Below are 19,269 nucleotides of genomic sequence, written 5' to 3' on the forward strand. Positions count from 1 at the left end.
TATATGAAAAAAAAAAAAAAATAAAAAAATTATTCAATAATAATTTGTAAATTGGATGTAAGCTACTATTCATACATTTTTATTTATGTAATTAACTATACTCAGTTATTACATCATATATTATAAATATATACTAAATAATCAATAGAACAATGACATTAATAAATATCTCAAACTATGGAAATAAATCAATGAAATATGTTAGTTAAAATTATTATAAATAACATTAAAACTGATTAGAATACCACAACCGTAATTCTTTATCAAATTAATAACCATAATAACAGTTGAGGCATTAGACTAATAAAGGCTATCTGTATACTATTATAATAGCAGTAATTTTCATTTTCATCTGATTAATGACAAGATTTGTTTAATTTCCTTAATCGTATATTGTACAACGCAATAATGTTGCATTTCACGTCCGTTAAAAACCTGATGCGAACTGTACTTTTTCATTGAAAAAATCTTTATTTCGAAAACCTCATTGTCGGAAAAGAAATATGAATATTGATTTTTGGAGAAAAAATAAACGTCATTAAACTTTGTGTAGTGATTTGAGCTTGATTGAAATCCGTTGGCGTGAGCGCGGGACAACGGAAAATAACTCGTTTCGTTCGCATCCGAGAGGATATAATTATTATCTCGTCGCGATTACTTGTTGCGTATTTTGTTAGTGAAACGGCCCCCAAAACAGTTTCCTTGTATAAAGTCCATAACGCATAATAATTATTATAAAAAAACCGCGCGGACGCACTGATAACCGGCGGTGGCGATGTACATTTTTTTTTTTTTTATCGCAAAATATATAATATGTGTTTGTGGTGTACGTCTATGTATAGTAGAAACTCAATTAACCGTCACTGTCAGGACCGGGACTATGACGGTTAATCGAATAGGCAATAATGTATATATTTTACAACTTAGTATTTTTAGAAGAAAATAATACACATTTACACAGTATATTACATACCATACTAAACACTACTAAACTAAAATTAATAATTTTAAACAAAATGATCTGTTATTTTCGTTTGTTTTTTATTTACGCTTGAGCTTTTTTAGCTACAATATTTCGTATATATATTTCGTATATTTCGAAATAGATCACCATAAGTTTAAAAGAGTGTCACATTTTAAATACCTAGGATCTATAATAACACAAGATAGCGACCTTAAGATGGAGGTGGATACTAGGATTCTAATGGGAAATAGGTGCTTTTTTGGCTTAGGGGGTATGTTTAGCTCAAAAATCTTTTCGACAAAATTAAAAATACAATTGTACATGACCCTGATAAGACCAGTAGTTTTATATGGCTCTGAAAAAGATAGAGGAAACAAGACTTGCGGTGTTTGAACGAAAAATTCTAAGAAGAATCTATGGATCATATATCGATTCTGGCACTGGAGAATGGAGGATACGCCACAATGATGAACTGAAGAACATGTTTCAAAAACCAGATATTATATCCGAAATTAATAGGAGAAAATTAATGTGGGCTGGACATGCCTAGAGGAAAGAGGGCTCTTTCATTAAGGCGGTTATTAAAGAAAACTCGACTAGAAAAAGACCGTTAGGAAGACCGCGTTTACGATGGAAGGATCGTATCAAAAAGGATGTTAAAGCAGTAGAACCAAATACACAGTGGATAGAAGCTGCAGAAGATAGGGAAAGATGGTGGCAAATTTGTTTGCAGGGATGGTCTTGAAGGCTGTAACCCACAAGAAGAAGAAGAAGAAGAAGAAGAATATTTCATATATTATGTAACCGTAAAACCGCGTTACTCGTCAGTCACTGATTAAATTAAATTAAAAATAATTAAATTTGTTCGTTCACGTCGCATTTATCGCATATTTTGGATACTAGAAAAAAAATTATATACGCTTGATAATCGCCGCAACAAGTTTATCGCGTTTGCCTCGAACGATAGCAATGACGGATAACAGAGAATGACGGTTAATCGAGTTTCTACTGTACATGGCGACCGCGAAAGGGTTTGACGCGTTTCGCTGAAACGAAGGGAGACAATGAGGATAAAAAAAAAAAAAAAGTAATAATAATTAATAATACCAATACAAATATGGTGGAATGAAAAGCTCCGGCAACGTTCGAAAGACTTGTCGCCTCCGTGGCCGCGCAGGGTTTCGTACACGGCGCGTACGAGTACACAATAATGCTCTGTAGCACACGTACCGTTATAGTTACCGGGTGTCGGCGACAGGTAGCGTTGCCGTCGGGTCCCGTCGCTCGGTCGGTGAGTCGCCGCCGAGGAGCGTGCGCGATTTCCATTATTATTATTATTTCTTCTTCTTTTTTTCTATCCCCGTCCGATTATTATTCGCCCGCGTCGCACGACCAGTTCACGTCCGTCGACCGTCGTATATCGTTTGTCGTTGCTGGTCCGCGTTCGTCTCGTCCATCTCGCCGGCACGTGAATCGTTACGTTTAAATCGCACCCCGTGCGTTGCACCCAAACACCGTTTACGGTTTTAGTTCGTTTTTTTTTCTTCGAACTTATTACGATCGTGGTCGTTTTTACTGCACGACGGGTTTCAACCATACGCGTGTTTTTTTTTAATTTGTATTTAATTTTTTCGTTTTCGTTGGCAATTCGCATCGGTGGCCCTGATTTCGGTGAAAAATCATACGAATAGGAATTTCCAAGTTTCGCAGTGAGGCGGACCACGATACCCGCCACATTGTGTCGTCGGAACGTGATAACGCACACGTACTCGACGACGACGGTGAGTACCTATATAACGATATTTATTAAATATCTTACCTTAATAATTGCGGAAAATTCAACCGAGACGTGTATTATATATATACGTGTATTGTCCGAGTGACGGTTATTGTTTCATCGGTTACCCCTCGATCACTCCCTCCACTCCTTTTTAATTTTATTGTTTGCGAGACACGTCCGTTTACCCAATATAATCAAAACCATGGTTGGTTGATCGATTGATCATCGTTGTCTGCAGTGTTGAATTCTCCGATGAACTATTTACAATGTTTGTCGTTACCAATAGGCTTATTTACAGATTAATTCGTAATAAATATCTGTGTGTTCGTTTTTTATTTTTTTTAACCAATGTGCAAAAAAAAAAAACATTTTTAATAATTTAAGTAATAATCGTACTTCTTCGTATTCGCCGTGAAGAATATGAAGCACAATATATTCGTTACTGCTTATTTGATGTCAATTGCCTGTTAAACCTAATATTATTTTCAAAGTCACTTTGTTTGTCTAATTACATCATTAAATCAAATTTTATGAAAGAGAGACTGAACGTAAATTAATTATCAAGCATTTTATTATATTATGGTTTATTGGTATTTATTAGGGCTAGGATTTGTATGAAATATGTATAATATGCATTTTATTTACAAAAAATTGCAAAAACAAATTTTTATTTATCATAACTTGTTATTATTTTATTAAATATTGGTTTATACTAATATAGTTTATAAGTCGTACTAATGAAATTAAATGCTTCTGTACTTTCTCACATTATAAGTACTACATACTTGCATGGACTAGGTCCTTAAAATTTAAATCCAGGCCGAGCTGGGCTTTTAAAATTTTAAATCTATTACGGTTCGGGCCGGGTTTTTTCAGAATGTAAAAACTTGTACGAAAATTCAATTTTACTGATAAAAAATTTCTTAGGACCGAGCCGGGTTTTGAAAAATATCTTTAAAGATTTAGACCCGTTTCATAGCCTAACGTCCATATGTGGCATTTTTAATTTATATTGTTGAAGTTCATACATGTTGATCAAAAAAAAAACCTATCATTTTTTCTGTGCATATGAACCTTAATAATGTAATTCGAAAACGTGACAGACGATACGCGCTGTTGTAAGTCAATTTACAAGTCATACGTTAGCAGAAAGTCCATACCGACCGGTCCTAACATTTTTTGTCCGTGCAGACCTCTAATAAGTACGTCTTAAATAATGTATGGATAATTATATCGGTCGTCCGACCAAGATAAGATTATAAATGTAGTATATTTATGACGGTTCGAAAAATAAACGTTCATTAGATAAATACTATTTAAAATTAACAATAATTAAATAATTAAATGAACTTGAAATTTTAAGTTAAAATATTAACAAAATTAACTAGATTCTTAAAAATCTATAAATATGAAATTATATGCATTATGTGTTTAAAATATGCAAAAATGGTTTTATTTAATCGATAATAAGCCAAATCTGAAAACCAATCAATTTAAACTTGAAAAAAATATGCCAATGCATATTGCCCAAATAATATTATTATAATAGTAATAGTAATAATATTATACATATATGTATACTCTTTCAATTCACTATGAGTAAAAAAGTTTTTTTTGTTTTGAAACTACCCACAGAACAAAGTAATTTGTGATAAGTACTTGTTTGATAATTATTTGTATTATTATTTCATTGAAAACGATCTAGGCATTTAATTTATTCTAGACGTTGGTCTAACTAAAATATAACCCTGAAACTTTTTCTCAGAAGAAAACCATTAACTTTAAAAGAAAAAGTTTATTTAGTAACTAAATGGTTTCAATGTAAGTACCTACTTGTGACTTATTCTAGACGTTTAATTATTCTTAGCTTTATTATTTCGATTGGAACTTTTTATAATAAGGTTCTTGAGACTCAGTACTCACGTTTTTGTATTGGGATGGTTAAATTTAACGTGGAAACATTTTATTTATGATAAGTTACAGTTTGTTAATATTTTATATTAGATTTTATATATTTTTTTTTTTTTTTTATATGTTTAAAACTAAATTGGAAAGTATGATATAAACGAGGTTATAAGGAAAACAATAATTAATATCTGATGTGTTTTCATTGAAAATAATAGTTCGTATAAACAATAAAAATGCGTACATTGATACAATAACATTTTACCCTATAATATAAATTGAAATAAAAAGTTGTTGATTATTTTTATTAACAAAATACATACTTGCAAGTTAGGAGTAGGTAAATACTAGACAAGATAAAATACTATAAGAAATCGATAAATCGTTTGAAGTGTTAAGATATTTGACAGTGGTCGTTTCTAGTAATGCATTAAGTAATTTGTTTTTCTATTTCACTGCAAAAAATTATTTAATAATACCGAATAGGTACAATCATGTGTAAAAATTTAGGTATATCGAAGTTATAAAAATTGTAAAGAAATTACTATGAATTAGTGTTATTAGTCGATACACATAATATATATACAAGGTTTTAATACTCGTATTTTAAATAAAGAAGTCAGTTCTCAGAAAATAAGTGCTTAGTCTTTAATATAAAAGAAACCTTGTTTATTGATACTTTATAACTAATACCTAATCATGATAGCTTACGATTAACTGCATATAATTATTTAAACTTCATTTTAACTAATACTTGTTACAACTAGATAGTATGGATATTCTAAATAAGAATTATAGTATATAATGATACTTAATGCAGATTATACATTGTCATTCAATTTATTTCTCTTCCAATGTATTCAACTAAATACTCTATTGAAATAATAAAAACTATGTGTCTTCATTTTATTATTTTTTTACTTTGTATCTTATGGTTATCGTACTGATTACAAAATGATCATCCGATCTATTGTGTAAGAATTGAAGTGGGTATTATATAAAAATGTACAAATTATTTTGTCATTACTGTAGTTACAAATGAAGCAGTAATCCAAATGAAAATGTCAGTAATTTTAATTTGTAACATAGTTTACAATTTCTATTTAGATTTTATAACTGTTGTATAACTATTAATGCTTACGTTAGTTAAATTGATAATAGAATAGATAATAATCAAAATAATTTATGTAAAATAAGCATTAGGTACCGTGGGAATACTATGTATTTAGGAAAAATGTATCTTTAAAAATAGTAGACTTTTTTTTAAAAAAAAAATTTAAATATTGAAAAAATTACAATCTGTTTACAATAAAATACAATGAGTATTTGTGTTAAAATTTTTTTAACTAGACTGTATAGCATGGAGGAAGGGGACGAATACTTTCAATATGAACTCAATTTAGTTTGTATTAGTGATAAAACCACGTGACCATTTTCGTTTCTGTCTACGAGGAGAGTTGTCAGATAGATGCTAGGTTGGTGATGAGAGGATTATAGTGAATTAGAAGGTTTTTGTGGAATTAATTATAATTACAGGATTTCAATGTTGATATCGTGGGAATACAATATAACCTCGATTATAACGTATTGCAGATTTACATGTTTAATTGATTAGTAAATTATGTTTTTATTACGTATGCATAATATTTTTTATTATGCAAATTATCTCCGGTGCTTTTACATGTGTGTTGTATGTTATTTATCTAAGTAACAAAAGTCACGTTATTCATTTTATACCAATTATAGTTTTCTAAATTAAGTTGGATTCTAAAAACAATTAATTTTATCTTTTTATTTTATTATTTATTTCTAAATTAATTTATAGTTTTATTTTTTTTTCTGGGGCTCATAAAAATTTCAAATTCTGCAGAGGTTTAAAATTTAAACTATCTTTTTATCTGTTCATTCAAAACCAATGAATTTCAAAAAGGTATGTATCACCTCTAATTTAACAGATAACTCATAGATAACTCATTGTAATCGTTGTCTAACTCCTGATAAATTTATATTAGTATATTCTGGTTTCATATTCTCATTTTTGTTGTGTCATCTATTGGTGATACTTTAATTTTTAATAAATTGAGTTTTAAATATTTACATTATATACTTGACTCATAGCAATTAATTTAATTTATTAGCCATTCCTTTTTTTTTTGGCTTCAAAAGTTTTTGAGTAAATTATGTAGACTTTTTATTCACTAACTATAATAACTAGATTAATAACGGTTAAAGGCACAAGCTAGTTATCTATTTGTTTATTCACGATATCCGGATCATATAATAAAATATAATTAAACAAATATCTCATTTTTGACCACAGGAAGAATTTTAAGAACCTTATGTGCTCGCTTATTTATTAGTTTTTCATATTGAAAATAAAGTCATTCTTATAAAATTGATTTGCGGTTCTCTGTATTATGAACTATATTAAAACTTTAATTCATTAAACTACCTACGTATTATTTTCTTCGTGTAAGTATACTATTGTGGCGCGCTGTCAGTTACCTGACGGTGCCACAGTATTATTAAATACTAAGTGTTAAGATGGACAAGTTCAATAAATATACTTGTAAAGAATACTTCTTATGGTATTAGTGGCAATTTATTTAACACTTAGAAAAATCAACGGTGTTACAATTATAACGATGACCGACCTAATCAGAGCTTCCGTACTGAATAGCTGGATACGTCTGAATTTAGTGAATTTTGGTACGTACAGTTTTACTTTAGTTGTAGTATACTGTCACTCAGTTTATATTGTGCAGTGCTTAAACAAATATTTATTTATTTTCTACATTTTATTTAAAATGGAAAAATTCACATTTTTTTTCATTTAACACAATATTCAATTTCGCATTAAATTTTTCCATTTTAAATAATACCAAAATTATATGAGATAAGATATTTATCGGTTTCGTTATCAAGATATATAGTGCATTCACAAAATGTCATTAATGTTTAACCAAAGGATAGACGTAACATATAACTATTTATACTTAATAAGAAAAAAAATAATATTAAAATATTATATTATGTTATATTGATGATTATTAATTATGTATAATAATGTAATATTAATAATTTGCAATAAAAACATAATATATTATGCAGATTATTTTGTATAAATACTTCACAATTTACATTGCCTAATATACCTTGGACATTGTATACAATGCCCGGTCACTGTATACAATTCCCGGGCATTGTATACATTGTTCGAATTTTTCACTTTGCCCGTAACATATATATATATATATATATATTGTTTAGATAGTGTTCTGTAACTGACCCCATGCAAGTGTGACGTTCGTGTATTTGTCGCTCTGTTTTTTATTACTTATTTTATAGTTAAATGTAAGTATTAATATGAATATAGTTAAATTTGAATTTTTAGCTGTCATAGATGATACATTATTAAAAAATATGCTTGCACGTGTACAATTTAGTTATATGACAATTTATACTATTTACATTTAATATATATATTAATATATAAGTTATTAATCTTTTTAATTATGCTAAGCGCTACAAATGGTATTAATACGATTAACACATACATATTGAAATGCCATACGTATATTTTAGCTAAATAAAAATGATATAAATATATATAAATATTATTGAAATTATGTATTTAATAATCATTTAGTCTAAAATGGTATAAGTATTTAAGTTGTTGACGTTTTGATAACATATTTAATCGAGTAGGTACGTATCTTTCGTCTATAGTGATCTATTATTATTTATTTGTCTAACGATATCATTCTGATCCCTCTTATGCATGTTGAAAATTCACCATTAATTTACTAAAAATATTCTAATAGTTTTAAATTTATTCGGAATTATCTTCATAGATTTTTATTCGTGAGATATGTAAGTTCATTTAATTCAAAATTATCATTAAAAATTTTATATTTTTTTCATACGGTTCTGCGTGCTACTTATGTCGTTACTTATGTCATTACTTTTGTTATATGTTTTATAATGTATGCCTAAAATAATTTCAAGTTTGATAGCAAAAATTAGATTTTTATGGTAGAATAAGTTATATTTTAATAAAATTGAAATTTACAGAACGTGAATTATTGACTGAATTTCAATGAGTAGGGTGGAGGTTGGTTGGAACAGAAAAACGATTAGAGTGTCCGTCAAAGTCGTTTGCGCTTCGGAAAACTCGAGTTGAAGACGAGTTACAAGTTTTATATAATCAATTCGGCCCGACGGTGAGCGGCTACTGATTGATAACATGCTGTCAAGTAGTTTTCCTTTAAAATGGTCCCTTTAGATGTCCTCTAATAATAGTTTCGCGTCATCGATTAAAAGCTGTTTTTCTCAACACGCGAATGTCCCTTATCAAGTTATTTTTTACAACCATTAATTCTACATAAATGCCATTAGAGGATATATTCTATTCTGCTATAATAACTGATACGATATTTAAATATTTAACATAATTAATCTCTTGTCCTGTCGTTAGTTTATATTTTTTATATTGTAATTGTCTTGATCAATTTGTTATTTTGTCTTGTCATAATACATAACATTATAATATCGGATATATAATGACTACAGAATAAATAATATTTTTACATCATATTTTGTCACCACAAAATACTGTCATTATAATACACTGTAAACTAACAATGTAAATCAGTAATCGTTTTATTCAGTCGTATACACTTGAGAAATAAACATTATTAACTTTTCGAAAATGTTAAGCTGTCACAGTAAAGATAGCTTTTTTGATTATTTATAACGTAATTGGGTTACGTGGGAAAATAGTTAAGTAATAAAGCAATAAAAAGGTACATTACTTTTAGGTATGAGAGTGATACTAAAAAAAGACACTTTCTTAGAAAATAAATCTTTTGGTCTCGTTATTTTCATACAATAATAAGAATCTATAAGATACTCGTAAATTATTGTGAAGAACACAAAAGCCTCAAGCTTTTTATAAATAATATGAAAAGTAACCACATAATTATTATAACCAATACACAATATATAGATATTTATAAGATCTATATTTTAATTATTTTTCTATATATTTTTAGTTTATTGATAAAATTATTGATTCTTCAATACGAATTTATTTTACCTTATTAAGTCTATATATGCAGTTTTGATGACGATTAAACTATACGAGTGTTCAAAATTTACTCCCAACTCTACAACTTTTTAATTTTTAAATTTATTCATGTGTTTAATTTCATTTTCTTATAAGAAATATATATATATATATATATAAAATGCAAGAGTTAAAAAACAATAGGAATTATTGTATTCGATTTTATTACATGGATTTTATTTGAACTTAAGTTAATAATGTAAATTGTTATGTGTGGACATTTTGAATTCGGACTCTATGCAGCTGTATGTGTAGTAAAGTAATGATATTTTACAAATTTTACAAACTATATAATAATGATAAAGGCTGTATAAGAAACGAGTTTTCAGGTCGAAGAACTTCAATTTATTGATTGTTTAATTGAGCCTCAGGTATAATATAAACACAACGTATTGCGATGGTTGTCCAAACAAATCGTAGATTAGGTGTGTGTTAGTGTACTTATAATTTTTTGTTATTATAAATTCTAGTTTTATAAACTATAGAAACCAAGTTTAAACAAATTAAAAACAAAATAACTGTTACCATAAATTTTAATTCTTTTCTTTTTTTTAATATTTGATTATAAACTAATAAATATTATTTTTTCTTTGTTTATTTGCAGTCACCAAAAAATATTTAAATTAAGTAGGTACATTCATACACATCCGTTAATCTTCTTATTCTGGCATTAATTACTCTTTAAGTGTTTTTGTCGCCATCACGATCATTATTCACTCTTCTCTATTATGAACTATTGTTATTCACTGTTGTACCCCTATTTTCTTGAAATCTTCTTTCACTGAATCTATCCATCTCTTCCTAGGCTGCCCACGATGTTTATTATCCATAGGTTTCCATTCTAGTACCGCCCTTACCCTAACTACATCGTTCCTGTGCATTATGTAACCAAACATAGTGTTCATTGACCATTTATAAAACTGACTGGTGTTAATCCAAACTCTTCTTCTAGTTCTCAATTTAATTTTTTTCTTCATGCACCTGCTCTGTTATTATAGATAGGGCCGCATATTGTTTTCAACATTTTTTTATCAAATGTTTTTAATTTCTTATCTGTGGTACTAGTGATATCGTGAGTACTAGTAGGGCCATTAATATATAGTAATTCCATTGTAAAAGTTTCATATACTCACAGAACTTATACATGTTAAATACATTAAAATTTGACCTTAGATGTATCTTAAGCCTCAATATTTAAGTTTACATTTTTTATTTCTTTAAAACAATTATATGATATTAAAACCTATAATTATTCTTAATTAATTTAAATTGATTGTAAAAATACTTACAATTATATACACAGGTTATGTATTATGTATACAGTAAGTATTCGAATAATTTTATTTTTTTTTAAAAAATAAATAATTTTTTGGTTTATCCATTTTTTTTATAGTTATTCATTAGTTTTATACTTAAATGCTATGCTCATAACTATTAAGATTGATTCTCAGATTCCATTATTATAGTTCCATTAATAATATTCTTAATATACATTTCAATAAGTAATGAAATGAAAATAATGTTGTCATATTGAAGAAAACAGAAAATATTCATTTTATAGTTTTAATTCTTTTTTTTTTTCGTCTATTATGGGTTTACCTTACTTTTATGATTATTTTCGATATGTAAATCAAAACCAGCGAGACGATACTCAATGAAAGATGAAATTATTCTTTATGAATGATAAAAGCGATGTCAGTCGATGATAGAAAACCATTTGACAAATATATTACCCTTGGGAAGACCATAATAATAAAAATAAAACTTTGATACAAATGAATTATCTAGAACTAGAAAGTGTACAGCAACTAACAGAAGGTTGAATGAAGTAACTGATATATTTATTAAAAATAAGATAATATATCTAAATAATTTTCGTTTCACCTGTGTAGATTTTGTCTTCCTAGATACAGTGATAAAAATCATTCGATTACAATGTAGTCAATGATTTTAAATCGAAAAATGCTAAAAAAATTATTTAACGTCTCTTAAATAATATAGTGTATAGTGGTATTTTTTTAAATTAGAATATTTATAAAATTAAATTCAAAATCATTAATTTTGATGTATAACGTAAGAAATTTTTTTTCTTAATTATGTATTTATGCAATTTTCATATTTACATCACATTAATTTCGCTCATAGGTAAGCAGTGAAATATTATAACTACCTTACAATCGATGTTTGAAAAACTTTTTACAACCCCTTAATTAACATAATATCAGCATGCGATAGTTCTGTTTTGCTTATGGGAATGAGGTCAAAAGGGTTCATTCGTTTTTAAATCTTATCCAATTATTCAAAATCATAGATATTTTTAAAATAATTAAATATAGATTGACCACTATAAAGTATTATTCAAATTTGAATTATTCGTCAAAATTAATGTAATTTTTCGAGTGTAAAAATATTTAAGTTCTGTTATCGAAGGACTATTCTGTGTTAACATTATTCAATGTTGTCAAAGTATTTTTTTATAAGTAGTATTTATTCGAGTATTGATTTATATATATAAAACCAAATACCACTCACTCATTGATCTTTGCTAATCTCATAAACGACAGATCGTATGAACTAATTAACTTAGTGACTCCATTAACACTCTAGATGTACATAAAGAAAGGATTTTTCAAAATTCAATTTCTAAGGGGGAAAAGGGGAAAAGAAAGGGTAAAACTAAAAGTTGGAAATAGAAAAAAAATCGTCTAGCCGGAAATGATAAAGGTATGACTATTAAATTTGGTGAATAATTTTGTGTTATGATGTAGAAACCTTACAAAAAAGGATTTTCAAAAATTTAGTCTTTAAAGGGGTAAAAACGAAAAATGGTATATATGAAAAAAATTGCCTATCTTAGAAGGTACTTTAAATAAAGCATAAAATATTGACTAGCCATACGTAAAAAATTAAAAATTTAAGAGTAATTAATATAACATGAGATAATCAGTAAAGCTTAATATTCTTTACTAGAAATAAAATGAAATAAATAAATAAAAATATATTTTAAAATAATGCTAATACATTAATTTATCGTTGCTATATCTCGAAATGGCAAAATGTATGAACTTGAAATTTGACAATGTAGTCTTACTATACTTTAGACGTGCAATAAAAAGAGATTTTAAAAATATTGTCTGTGGCGAAGACGATTCCATGATGCAAAACCGTATAGTTCAGCATACAACTAATACTACCCCACCGATTCGTTTGAAATTTTGTTTTATTTCTTTTTTTATAACTCATCATTATAAACATCAAACTAGATTTTAAATAGTGTAAGGTAATGATCCATTAAAAACCATGTCCCGGGCAAGACGGTTCCATGCGAAGCTGGGTAATTCAATTGGTAATAATATAAATGTAACATTTTTATTTTTCTGATGTTCTCTATTGAATTTTCTTCACCAAAATGTAATTAAATCTTAATTTTTAGTTACATAATAACCTTGTTTTTTATTTTAATAATTTACATTTTATACAATGTCGATAGATTTTTTGTAAATTAAAATCACTGTATGATGTATTTGTACTATTCAATATAATGTGATAAATTAATAAAATATTGAAATAATGTATTATTTATTTATAAAATAAATGTTTTCACCGTTTAAAAACAGCCAAAGTGCACTGTAGTGCTGGTGTTTTTTGTACATATTTCTTTGAGGGATATTGACTTTTTACTGAATACACATCTATATCATTTAGTTTTTTGCTAGAAAAATTTCACTCATCAAACAAATAGCTAATCATTTTTGGTACTAATTTAAGCAATTATGAGGTAGTTCATAAAAAAAAAAAAAATAGTTGTTATCGTTATACACGTTGCCTGTCACCTAGTGTTCGAACGTGATTAAATTCGTTCAGTATACGAAACCGCAAAAATCACACCAGGTAGCACACACCAAACACACACGTACACATACGTGCCTTAGACATAACCATTATTATCTTATACTTGCAACCGACCGGACGCATGCGTCGGCGAACCGTGTAGGATGTATTGAGTCAACGTCCTCCGTGTGTTTGCACCATACACATCACATAAACACAAACACAGATGCACACGCATTATATGTATTTACTGCCCGTCAAGACTGATAATGTTTTGCTATTACTATAGCAGGTAAGGCAAGAAAATGTAACGGACAAAAAAATAATAAAAGTAAATAAATCGACGTCGTCGATCGTGTCTCACCGGTTTCGATGCTCTGCATCTGTGAATTGAGAATGAAAAAAAAAATTAAAGTAATAATAAACTTGATTAAAATCGTGTATGCATTCGAAATTTAGTTAAAATAAGCTATGAATTCATGAATATCAAGTGTACTTATTTCTCTTTCTACCTCTTTTTTTTTCTCCTCGGTATTTTTTAATAATCCGTCCTTAAGGATAAAAGGTACTGTTAAGTGTTGTTGCGAGTAGGGAGTTGTAGCCATAGGTCATGTTAAGAGCATTGAACTACTAAAATTGTCTTTGTCTACATCCAACTATTATTGTTTATATTTATTTTTCTAATTTCGAAATTTGAATTTGGATATTGTTTTCTTTGATTCACATATTTCGTTGATTATCACTTGTTGATTAACACAACTTAAAATTCTTTTAATCTGTAATTACGTTTATTTGAATATTTTAATTTCAGTAAAATGTATCTTATAATTAATACTATTATTTTTATAAGATTTTAATAGGACAAAGTGAGAGAAAATAGATTGAGATGATTTGGGCATGTGATGAGACGAGAGAAAACAAATGCAGCAAGAGTTGTTATAAAATTGAACATTGAAGGGAAAAGAGGAAGAGGAAGACCAAAAAAGAGATGATTGGATACGATTGAAAATTATAAGAAGGCCGTTGGTGTGTGCGTAGGAGATGTAGGAAATCGAAACGAGTGGAAGTTTAGGACAAGAGGGATTGACCCCAAATAGTTGGAGGAAAAATCGAAGGAGAAGAAGAAGATTTGTTATTTTTATAATGATATTTAACTATTAAAAATTAATTTTGTAGTTTTCATTTCATTATCTATTATACTGTAGATACTATACTATAAGACGATAATACAAGTATAATATGAGAATTTATTATTTCATTAGGTAGTAGGTATTAATTAGGTAGATATAAGGTACTAATTAACTAAGTGGTTTTCCATTTTCGAAACATTTTGCTTCATTCATTTTAATGCAAGTATATAATTTAGTGTTGTGTTAACATTTTAAATTTAAATATGATAAGTATAACATTTAATTAATATTAACAGAGTTGGATTTAACAATTACTAGACAAGATTTGGTGAGGATTTTATGTTTATATAGAGGATTATTTACATTTTTGTCGGTTTTTTTTTTTTTTGATCAATATTCAGAGAAAAAAAATTAATTTATTTTAATTTGAAGCTTCATCTAAATGTATATATATATATTTTGAAATAGTTGATGTATTATACTTTTATTATAATAGTACTAAATTATTAAATGACATGAATAATTTTAATTCCAATATTTTACGTAATGTAAGCTATTGTAATTATTAATTTCAAATAGATTTAAAAAATATTGCTTGGTTAAAAAACGCAATAAAAATAAAAATTATGAATATTGATTAGTGAAAACATTTTTAAAGTAAATTCAATGGTTTAATTATTATCTCGATTATAATGTTTTAATGTAAGTCATATTAATGACAGTTATTGAATTGAAAATAAAATATTTTTCAAAAGTTTTATTATTTGAAAATAATATGTTTGTAATTTACTTTTTGTTGTTCCTCAATATCAAAAGGAGTAAAAATTACAAATTATATTTTCCGTGATAAAAGGCTATTTGTTTTGTTATTTATTTTATATTTTAGTATAGGGTTATTATGAAATTTAATATCCAAACTTTAAACGTTTTATGCACATCTAGATTTCAAAGTCCCCAACTCTTGTTTACCGATGTGGCCATAAATAAGTTTTATGGTAATTTTTTTTTTTGTAATAAGTAAAAATTTTTTTATTATTATTATTATTATATACTCTTTGTTTACCATGTAAAATAAAAGAAGAAATAAGTATAATTTGGTTTGTAAGTTAATAAATGTCAATATGACCAAATTCCTATCATACATCCTGTTATACTCTTTTCTTAAGAATTGTAATGTAATTTATATAATATTATATAAGGTGCTAATATAATATCTTGTTCAATAATAACGTAAATAAAGCAACTATTAAAATAAAAATCTTTCATATCGTTTTTATATACATGCATTTTTGGATGGAAAGGTAACGAAATCATTGAGGAAATCATTATAAACCATTTGTAGTAAATATACCAATTTTTTTTTTTTTTTCGCAATGTTTACCTATATGATAAATTTAATTTTCCTAAAATAACTGTTTGGTAAAGATTAGTAAGGATTAGTAAGTACACAGTAATTTATATTGAAAAAATTAATATTTATGTGCAATGTTTTATGCTTTAAAATATATTTTTGTGTGTATTACACTAAACATCTATACGACCACACAGTATTGTGTACTATTATTAAACCTAACTTGGTATTATTTTAATATTAGTAATATTATTTAGATCTATTAAAAAAATATTATCTATTATTTAGATTCAAAATATTGTTAATTTAAAGTAGATTTCAAAAACTATTAAAAAAATAACTAAATATTATTGCTCACTTAATTGGGCAACATAAACGGGACATTGCTGTTTTTAAATTTCAGAATTAAAATGAAAGAAAAAATTATATAAATGAATAAATTTTTAAAAATAATTTTACTAGCATCGCTACAAGTTAATAATCATTTTCTTTTTGTTAAATTTATTTTATGAAATCTTTATTTGATCTAAGTTTCTTGACATGATCTTATCATTTTACATTTTAAAACATAAATAACAATTATATTTTTCCCAAATCAATATAGGTATCTACTAACTTGAATTTCACTAATACAAAAACTTTGTTTAAATCATTTTTTTTCATACATATTAATATTATTGCTCACAGAAGTTAAAATAAAATATTCAATTTAGTATAAAAATAATTTCCAAATTCAATTTTAGAACAAATTACTCCATATAACCTTGCTCCCATATTTCATTTAAATTACATAATTTTTTTCTCTCATGAGCATCAATGTAATGTTCGTATATCCTTTTTCCCACGTAATTCATCATCATCGTCATTGTCATTGTTTGGATCTAATATCCAACTGAACACCATTGAATCCCTATATCATACAATTGGGGTCACATTTACCATCAATGATTACTTATTTTATTTAAATTAAATTATACACAGAATTATACATATCGTCGTTGCCAAAACAATACCACGTATCTCCAAAATGTACATTTTTCAGGTGACTTAAAAACTAATTATTTATAAATTAATTACTAATAATAATATACTAATATTAAATACTACTAATAATAATTTTTCATAAAACCAACAATTAAAATAATTAGTGATTATAATTAGGACATATTGCCTTTACTATTCAAATGATTTTTTTGGAGATACGTGGTATGTGTTTAAAACAAAAAAAAAAAAAAAAGTAGAGAACATTATTTTTGATAATTCATAATTTCTCACACTTCATATGCGTAGAAAAGTTACTCAATCAAAACAGTGATCCAAGAATGTGTGATGTATATATATATATATAATTTTTGTAAAGCATAAAAGCTTTTTTATTCATTAAGTTTTCGATAAAAATATTACCAATTTTATGTACTTATAAAAATATGAGTATCATTAATGAATTAGAACAGTGGTCGGCAACCTTTTTGAACCCTTGGACCACATTCACAAATTAAAAAGGATTCACGTGCCAGACAATACAAAAAATTGATATGATAATCAACAAAATTTTCTTGTTTTGGAATTTAAGAGACATCATGAGGTCGGATGCGGGCGGCCCATAGGTCACCGGTTGCCGATCGTTGATATATTTTAAAATATATATTATTTATTATCTTACTTATTGATTATTACTAATAAATAGATTATGAGATTCAATTTTTATATTGTCATAAAATAATAAAAATAATTGGTTTATTTTCAAATGTAATTAAAAATGATTTGAATGTTCGTACATTTATGATATTTTTTATAATTATTTAATAAAAAAAAAAAAAATATTAGAATTCAAATGATAATTTTTTTGTCATAATTCGTTTATAAGTTATCGTATTATAATTAATTACATTAAATTTAAGTTGTATAAAATACACTTTATAAATGTCTATACATTTTTGGATCAATTGGACAATCATTCAACTTGCAAAGGTCTTTTGTGCCACTTGTTATCTCTTAAATACATTTTAGGTCCATTACAATTGATTTACTTGGAATTTTATTTGACTTAAGTACCACTATATAAACAAATAAACTATACTTCTACTATAATGGTATTTCTGTACTTTTAAAACAGTTTTAATATACTTATAAATAACTTCAATTACATCAAAAATAAATTGATGTACAATTGTATTTTATGTTGATACTAAACTTAACTTACTTTTATAAGTCTTAATATTATTGATATTTTTCTGTTATTTTAATCCTTTATGCGTATTAATAGTTGGTTTTTATAGTTTGAACACAATTTTCAATTAAAATGTATAAACGCATTTTCAATGTACACGTATTAATTTAGTATGATTATATGATGTATATTTTCCATTATCCATAGTTGAAATTATTATTTGAATAAATTATCATCGATACCTTTTAAATTTTAATACGTATATTATTATTTTACTGTCTATAGCGTATAATATATCTTATGCGTTGGTGGTTATTTTAATTCTACCTATCAAGATAAAACTTACCGTTAACTATTTATTAACAATAATTAATACGAAATTAACATAAATCTAATACTCGTATGAATTTTTTTTTAGATGATTGTTATTGCTTCCCTTGTGAGTGTGGGTAAAGCAAAGTATCTACCAACGCGAAGGTTTTGTTTGTTATTATATTTTGTGATTCGACCTTGTGACACGTATGTACAATGTCATCATGCTACACTATCTCCATTCCACTTCTTTCTCGGATCACAAAACCATCGAACTATTATTGTTATTATTATTGGTGGATACGGTAATTGTTGTCGTGTCAGTTATTAAAACGATTAACATTGCGGTCATCAATTTCGCCCTGTATGTTTAATATAATTATCGCAGTCGATGGATAGTAAAAACGTGGTAAAACATATAATAGATATATCAAGGTTAGAAGACACCATCAAATACTTCGCAGACCAAGAGAAAGACCCTCTGACTACATTTACTAAATTGTACTACAGTTAGTACATAACGGATATGTTGTTCTAAAAATAAACGACGGTTAAAACTTCCACCATCTATCTTGTTTCATAACGTTTATTCTATGTACGTATATTTAGGTATACATATGTATAGAACATATATTGTGATGTAGGACCATATAAAGTTGGAGAAAAAAGCTATTCTACTTTTTCTGTATTTCTACATC

At 26.7% G+C, this 19,269-nt stretch overlaps 1 protein-coding gene across 2 annotated transcripts in view; it reads left to right on the forward strand.

Annotated features, from left to right (window-relative positions):
• The first annotated feature begins 2,339 nt into the window (after nucleotides 1-2,339).
• LOC112683714 (putative polypeptide N-acetylgalactosaminyltransferase 9) overlaps nucleotides 2,340-19,269 on the forward strand; it is a 133,663-nt gene continuing 116,733 nt past the window's right edge. Inside the window, exon 1 of one of the 2 annotated variants that reach the window (XM_025554862.1) lies at nucleotides 2,340-2,745. The gene's annotated coding sequence lies outside the window, so the exon portion shown is untranslated. The remainder of the gene's footprint in view (nucleotides 2,746-19,269) is intronic. The other variant, XM_025554861.1, reaches the window with a different exon arrangement.

Source organism: Sipha flava, unplaced genomic scaffold (genome assembly GCF_003268045.1).
Source record: "Sipha flava isolate LNK unplaced genomic scaffold, YSA_version1 233_pilon_pilon, whole genome shotgun sequence".
Lineage (NCBI taxonomy): Eukaryota > Metazoa > Arthropoda > Insecta > Hemiptera > Aphididae > Sipha > Sipha flava.